Source organism: Rhinolophus sinicus, linkage group LG18 (assembly GCF_036562045.2).
Source record: "Rhinolophus sinicus isolate RSC01 linkage group LG18, ASM3656204v1, whole genome shotgun sequence".
Taxonomy (NCBI): domain Eukaryota; kingdom Metazoa; phylum Chordata; class Mammalia; order Chiroptera; family Rhinolophidae; genus Rhinolophus; species Rhinolophus sinicus.
Window position 1 is genome coordinate 14,197,814 of NC_133767.1, and position 6,637 is coordinate 14,204,450.

The following is a 6,637-nucleotide window of genomic DNA, read 5'->3' on the forward strand; positions in this document are numbered from 1 at the left end:
GCCACCTGGGGCTGTAGGTCACCCAAGGGGGTGGGGCTGCTGGGAGGAAATGAGCCGTTACAGGAAGTAGGGGGCTCTAACTGGGACCCCTGCTTCAGGTCTGGACCAATGGACTCAGGATCTGGATATGGGGCTAAGGAAGCTAGCCCCACCCCCAGCTCTGGCTGTGGGTCCAGGATCTGGCCTCTGGAGGAGCAGGTGAGGGGACCTGGGGTGTGGCCTTACATTGAAGGGGGGGAAGAGAAAGGTCCCCACAGCTTGAAAGGATGGGATCCAGGTGGGAAAGGGCAGGCGCTCAGACAGAGGGCCTGGGTCCACAGCAGAGGAAATCTCGGGGATGCCCCAGGGCTTGGGGAGATGGGGGCTGGCAATGGGGCTGCCCAGAGGCTCAATAACTGCTCCTGCCTCCAAGACTTAAGACACGTGCCCAGCCCAGGGCTTGGGTATCCTGTTAATCCATTTACTGGAGAGCTGTGAATCAGGCCCACAGTGGCTGCCTGTCATGGGGCCACCTTCCTGTGAGCTGTGTCACTTGGAAACCCAACAACTCACCCTTTACCTAGACTCTGGAGAAGCCAGGAGAGGCCAGCCAGGTGCTCGGATGGTTGTGATTGACAAGACTGCCTGGGAAGGACTGGGGGGCTGGTTCTCCCACATCCCAACCTGGCCTCTGAACTCCTGGGATCTCCTCATAGGGGGTAAAAGGGCAAGAGGGCTGCGATTACGGGGGGAGCCCAGGTCAGGCGTTGGACCTGAGGTGCGTCTCCTCCCCCAGGAGCCTGCCCTCCTGATCCTGGAACCCCCCCAACCCCAACCCTGAAGGCAGGTCTTTCCTGACCCAGTGCTTGCTCTCTTCCACACCCCGACCCCAAGCAGGAGGAGCAAGCTTCTTCCTCCTCAGAGACAGACATGTATCTTTGTCCCTTCTTTCATTTAATCAAAGAAACTGGAGCTAGGCCTTTGCTATGCCTGTGGAGGGGGCAAGAGAAATAACAGTAACAACTGAGGGAGTTTTTAGTGCACCAGGCTTCGCCTCATTTAATCCTCAAATTCCCTTGTCATTATCCCATTCTGCAGATGAGGAAACTGAGGCCACTTAGGGAGGTTAATGATTTGCCCAAGGTCTCCCAGCTGGTGAGTGGTGGAGGCCGGATTTGAACCCTGAGCCTGGGGACAGGGGACTGGGTTAGACTCAGTGGAGCCTGAGGGAGTTCAGTCCAGTGGATGGATAATTGTCACCGGGGGTCCTATGTGAGGGTGGGTGAGGGCCTCAGGGGTCCAGAGAAGGCACCTGACCCCAGTGGGGGGTGCCAGTGAAGGCTTCCCAAAAAAGAAGGACCTTGAAATAGAGGCAAGGAGAGCAAGTTGGAGTTGGCCCTGCAGAGACGGTGGGGATGAGGGTCAGCAGAGGGGGGACCAGGCACAAATGCTTGAAGGAGAGGGCGAGTGAGTGCGGGTGAGTCTGGGGCTGGGGCACAGAGGGACAGAGCGCTGGGAAGGGCTGGGGGCTGCTATAGGCAGGTCCTCAGTGCACTCCCTGCTAGGCAGACCCCAGCTTGATCAACATGTTCTACCCCCAGAGGCTGCCCCAGGGGTGGACTCCTGTGCTGCATACCTCTTTGGGCTGTTAGGGGTTCTGTGGTGGCAGGATTCCGAAATCAGAAACAGATAGCCTCCCCTGGGACTGTCAGTACCAAAAAGGATTATTGTGTGTTTTACTGGTGTTGCTTCTGTTAGGAGGCAGGATTAACTCAGGTTAAATTGCAGGGGCCAGTCCCCATCCCAGCGCACCCAAAGACAAGCCATGTATGGGCCCCCAGCTGATGCATTATTCTCTGTCCTAGGACTGAGGGGAAAGAGGGACTGCAGGAAAACACCCACACAGAATCGTCAGGTGAGGGGCAATTTCCATGGGGTCCCCTGAGCCGCTGAGTAGAAATGCCCTAGGTGGGGGGAGGGCGCCCTTCCTTACCTGCCCACTCTCCTGGGTCTGCCTCTATACCTATACCCCTCATTCTCCCTCAACACTCCCTTCCTCAAACTGAGGTGGTGGGCCTCCCCGGCTCATGTGACAAGCATTTATTGGGCGCTTGCTGTATGCCAGACTTTGTGCTGGGCACCGAGGCACAGTGGTGAATAAGACACAGGTCCTATCCTCAGGCAACACGTGTCTCCCGGGGGTGGGAGGCAGTTGAACCAGTAATGACAGTGAGGTGTCACAGAGTGGGCACAGAGGCCCTGGGACTGGAAAGGGGGTGTTGGGAAAGGGGTGGCGGTGGGCACAGATTCTGAAGGGCCACCCTGAAGTTGGGTGCTGTATGCTGCAACCCCTTGAGGGGAAGCACAGTGTGAGGAGGCTCCCCATGGATCCTCGGGTTCTAGGTTGGTGCCTCGTGCGTGCTGAACCTCAGTGGATGTTTGTTGAATGAATAAATGAGTGTGGAAGAGGGGAGTCAGCAGGAATCCACTGGGAACTGACGGCTCCTGCCTCCTGCCTCTCTAGTTTCCTCTTTGTTCCAGATTTTCCTGTCTTTCATGAGACCTGGATCACTTCCCAGATGACCCCAGGGGCAGGCATGTACCCCGAGATGTTTCTGTCCTTGAGATGGGGTGGCCAGGAAGAGAGCCACAAGGAGCAAGCCCGGTGGGAGCCAGAGGAAGTCCTGAGCAGCCATTGAAGACTTCCTGGCACAAGGCCCGGGCAGGGGCCCCAGAGACCGGCTCCCCAGTTCCCAGGGAGTGGAGACCCTGGTATGATTCAACAGCCATTCAACAAAATGTTGTCTACCATATGCTGGACAATCATGGGGCACCCTGGCTGGGCATTTCTTCACCTGGGCATGAGATGGATGGGCCGTCCACCCTGCCATCCATTCCACCATGTCCCTGCCAGGGCTACCAATGATTTCGAAGAGAGGTCTGGATGACAAGACAGGGTGCTGAGGCCTTACATGGAACAGCAGCTGGAACTGGCAGTGCTTCACCCAGAGAAGTGACTCACCGGAGGCATTTCAGACGTGGGCACTGGGGTCAGGGCAGAGATCTGAACAGGGGTATCCATTCATCATCATCCAAAACCGACCGAGCACCTATTGCATGCCAGGCACTGCCCTACGAGCTGGAGATACAGCAGTGAACAAACCATGAACTATCCTGCCCTCATGGCAGGGACGCTGGAGTAAACAGAATCAACATAGTAAATCATTTAGATTGACAGGTGGTAAAGGCTCTGGGGAAAAACAAAGCAAGAAGGGGGTTAGGACAGGAAGAGGGGAACAGGAGGTGGGGAGGGGGGCGGTGAGGGGTTGCAATCTTCTATCAGGAGCCCAGGGCACTGCTCACTTTTGAGCCGAGATTTGCAGGAGAGCGGGTAAGAGTTGTGGGTGCTCTCGTTCATTATTGCAGCCCCAGGAACGGCTCGTGTGGGTGGGACTGGTGGATTGGAGTCATGGCAAAGCAGAGGCACAGGGGCTAAGGGGGGCTGGCTCTGCTTGAGCCGGGCTCCAAAGGACAAGTCGGGGATACTAGGAGAAGGGAGTGCTCCAGGGTGAGAGACCAGCCAGCTCGGGACAGAGGCCGCCCTTGTGGGCCCACCCATGTAGAGGAGCCTTTGCTTATGGGCAGCGGGAGCAGCGAGGGCTGCTGGGATAACACCTGGATCAGAGGCACAGGAAGGGGAGGGAGGAGACAGGTGGGACACAGAGTCATGAGAGGTGAGCCCGAGTCAGGGACTCCTCAGGTGGCCATGGAGATGGAGAGACATGGATGGGCAGGTGCCAGTGAGCAAGGCAGGTAATACGCTGTCCCAGGCAGGTAATTGCCTGGGACAGTCCTAGGCAAACTGGGATGGCTGGTCACCCCAGGCAGAGCCTCTGTCCGGAATCATGGGAGATGGGAGAGAAGGTGACAAGGTGCTGCACGCCCAAGCTTCCATTGTTGGAAATTTGGGGAAAGCGGAAGGTAGAAGCCCAGGATGCTGTGATCTCTAAGGCCTTCAGTTGTCCTCTGATCTCCCAAGAGAGAGGATCTGATGAGCCGTGTGGGGCCTGAGAGAAACCCAGCGGAGAGTGATGGCAGCATGGGACTGCTCCCTCCTCGGTGGCTTAGATTTTCATGACATTCTGGCCTTGGCTGGAGATTTCAAGCCATTTTCTGCAGGGAGAGGCTTGGTCTCTCTGAGCTGGGGAGGGGGAGTCCTCCATGATGTTGTAAGCCTGGGTGTGAGCCCACCTTGAACTCCAGGTAAGTCGCTTGGCCTTCAGGAGCCCCTTTCCTCTTGGTTCTAGCCATGTGTTCCGAGATCAGAGCTGCAAACCAGGTGTTGAATCTCAACTCCAATGGGTTTTGTTAGACCTGCAGTGTTGTTTGTTTTTTTTAAATTGGGCAAACACACATTTAAAATAAGGTATATGGGGGCAGCTGAGGGCTCAGTAGGTTAGAGCGCGATCTCTTGACAGCAGGGTTGCCAGTTCAATTCCCGCATGGGATGGTGGGCTGTGCCCCCTGCAACTAAAGATTGAAAATGGCAACTGGACTTGGAGCTGAGCTGCGCCCTCCACAACTAGATTGAAGGACAACGACTTGGAGCTGATGGGCCCTGGAGAAGCACACTGTTCCCCAATATTCCCCAATAAAAATTTTAAAAATTATATATATATATATATATATATATATATATATATATGAATTTTAACTAATGCTGCTGTGAACGTAAGTATACAAGTATCTGATTGAGCCCTTGCTCAAACAGATATTTGTACATGGATGTTCACAGCAGCATTACTCGTAACAGCCAAAACATGGGAACAACCCAAGTGTCTATAGACAAATGGATACACAAAACGTGGTCCATCCATACAATGGAATATTATTAAGCCATAAAAAAGAATGAAGTACTGACATTTGCTAGAACATGGATGAACCTCAAAAACATGCTCAGTGAAAGAGACCAGACACAGAAGGAAAAATACTGTGCGATTCCACTTACAGATGTTTGACCAGAGTTGTCAAACTCATGCAGACAGAAGGGAGGGAGGGAGGAGCTGGTGTTTAATGGGGACAGGGTTCCAGCCTGAGAAGATGAGTGGGCGTGGCGGTGGTTGCACAACAGCGTGAATGTACTTTATGCTGCTGAAATGTACACTTAAACACGGTTCAAATGGTAAATCTTATGTACACTTTACTGAAACTTAAAAAATGGGGGGGAAAATCTGAATGTCCATCTTTTCATGGATGTTCAAAGCTGTGGCAACGCTGGGTTCCGCTGGCTGAGTGGCCCTGATTGCAGCGCAGCCCCGCCCACCCACTCCCACTCCGTGACACTGGCCAGTGCCCTGGGTCCTCAGGCATTTCCTGTTCTTGGAGGGCAGGGCCTGGGACAGAACAGATGCCCCATTCCCTCTTGAGATGACTCAATTTAAGCTCCCAGCGTGAGCAGATCCCTCCAGAGGAGCCACGTAAACAGTAGCTCCTTCCTCCAACCTGGGTCTCAGTTTATCCGTCAGTGAAGGGGATCTGCCATGATCCCCCACTGCCACGCCTGTCGTGACCACCTGCAAAAGGGCTGCTCAGTTGTGAAGGAAGGGCTAGTGGGCGGTCTTGCAAGGTTGAGTGCAGATTGAGCAACTAGCTGGGCTGGGCTCTCTGCAGGCAAGGTTTTCTGGGGTACTAATGGTTTTGAGGAGCCTGCCCTGGCTGATACTGGGGACATTAGAGGACATGCTGAGGGTCTGGCATTTTGTCACCTTCCCACAGGGACATCCTTCCTCCTGTCTAACCATACGCCTGAACTGTCCTGGGAATCAGATGTCACTAGGGGGCTCCCTGCCTCTTGGAGACTTGGGTCAACCTTGGTTCCAACCCCGCCCCATGTCGCAGGTCCCAGGTCCCACTCAGAGCCCTCCCCACGGCCCGCATGCCACAGACCTCACATTTTCCTCTGGCTCCTCCAGGTCTGCTGGGCTCCTCAAGGTCTTCTTAGTTCTACCCATCCCAGTCCTGGCCCCAAAGCTCTGTCTCCTCCCCTCTATAAGAAACCTAGCCTGACATTGCACATAACACCGAATCCTTTCCCCGGATCTTCCAGCTCTCCAAGCCTGGGCTGTGTGGTCAGGCATCTATCTCCCACCCCACATCCTTACTTAAAATTCTGCAAAATAAAATTTTCTCCATCTTATAAAAGCATTGCCTGTCCTCTTAACACTACTTTAAAATGGAAGTTGAGCGTCCTCTCCTTGCCCAGAGTTTCTTTCTCTAGTCTTAGGGGTCCCTCCTCCCCAGTACCTTCCTCAACCCCAAACTTTCTAAATGCAGAGCTCCCTACTGTCTGACTCTTTGAAGGTTGGACTTCTAGGGTTCCGGTGTTAATTATATGACACCATGTATCTTCATTCTGGCTAATGTCTTCTTGGAATATAGAGCACTGTTAGTTCTTGTGGTCCACTAAGACCTTCAGGCATTTTTTTTTTTTTTTTAAGCTGCACTTACGCCTGCCCCTCCGTCCCTTGCTGGTCTAAATCTTTCACTATGGCAGCGTCGTTCAGTTTTCCTTCCATGGCTTAGAGCACTCTCTTAGGTTTTGTTCGCAACCTTTTCCTCCTTCAGAAAAGTTGGCTGTACAATGGAATTCTTAGAGTTA

The 6,637-nt window shown here is 53.8% G+C and overlaps 1 long non-coding RNA gene across 1 annotated transcript; it reads left to right on the plus strand.

Annotated features, from left to right (window-relative positions):
- The first annotated feature begins 5 nt into the window (after window positions 1-5).
- LOC109439413 (uncharacterized) lies at window positions 6-6,367 on the plus strand. The gene is made up of 3 exons (XR_002136498.2): window positions 6-198; window positions 1,845-1,894; window positions 2,521-6,367. It is a non-coding gene; the product is annotated as an uncharacterized LOC109439413 (long non-coding RNA).
- The last annotated feature ends 270 nt before the right edge of the window (window positions 6,368-6,637 follow it).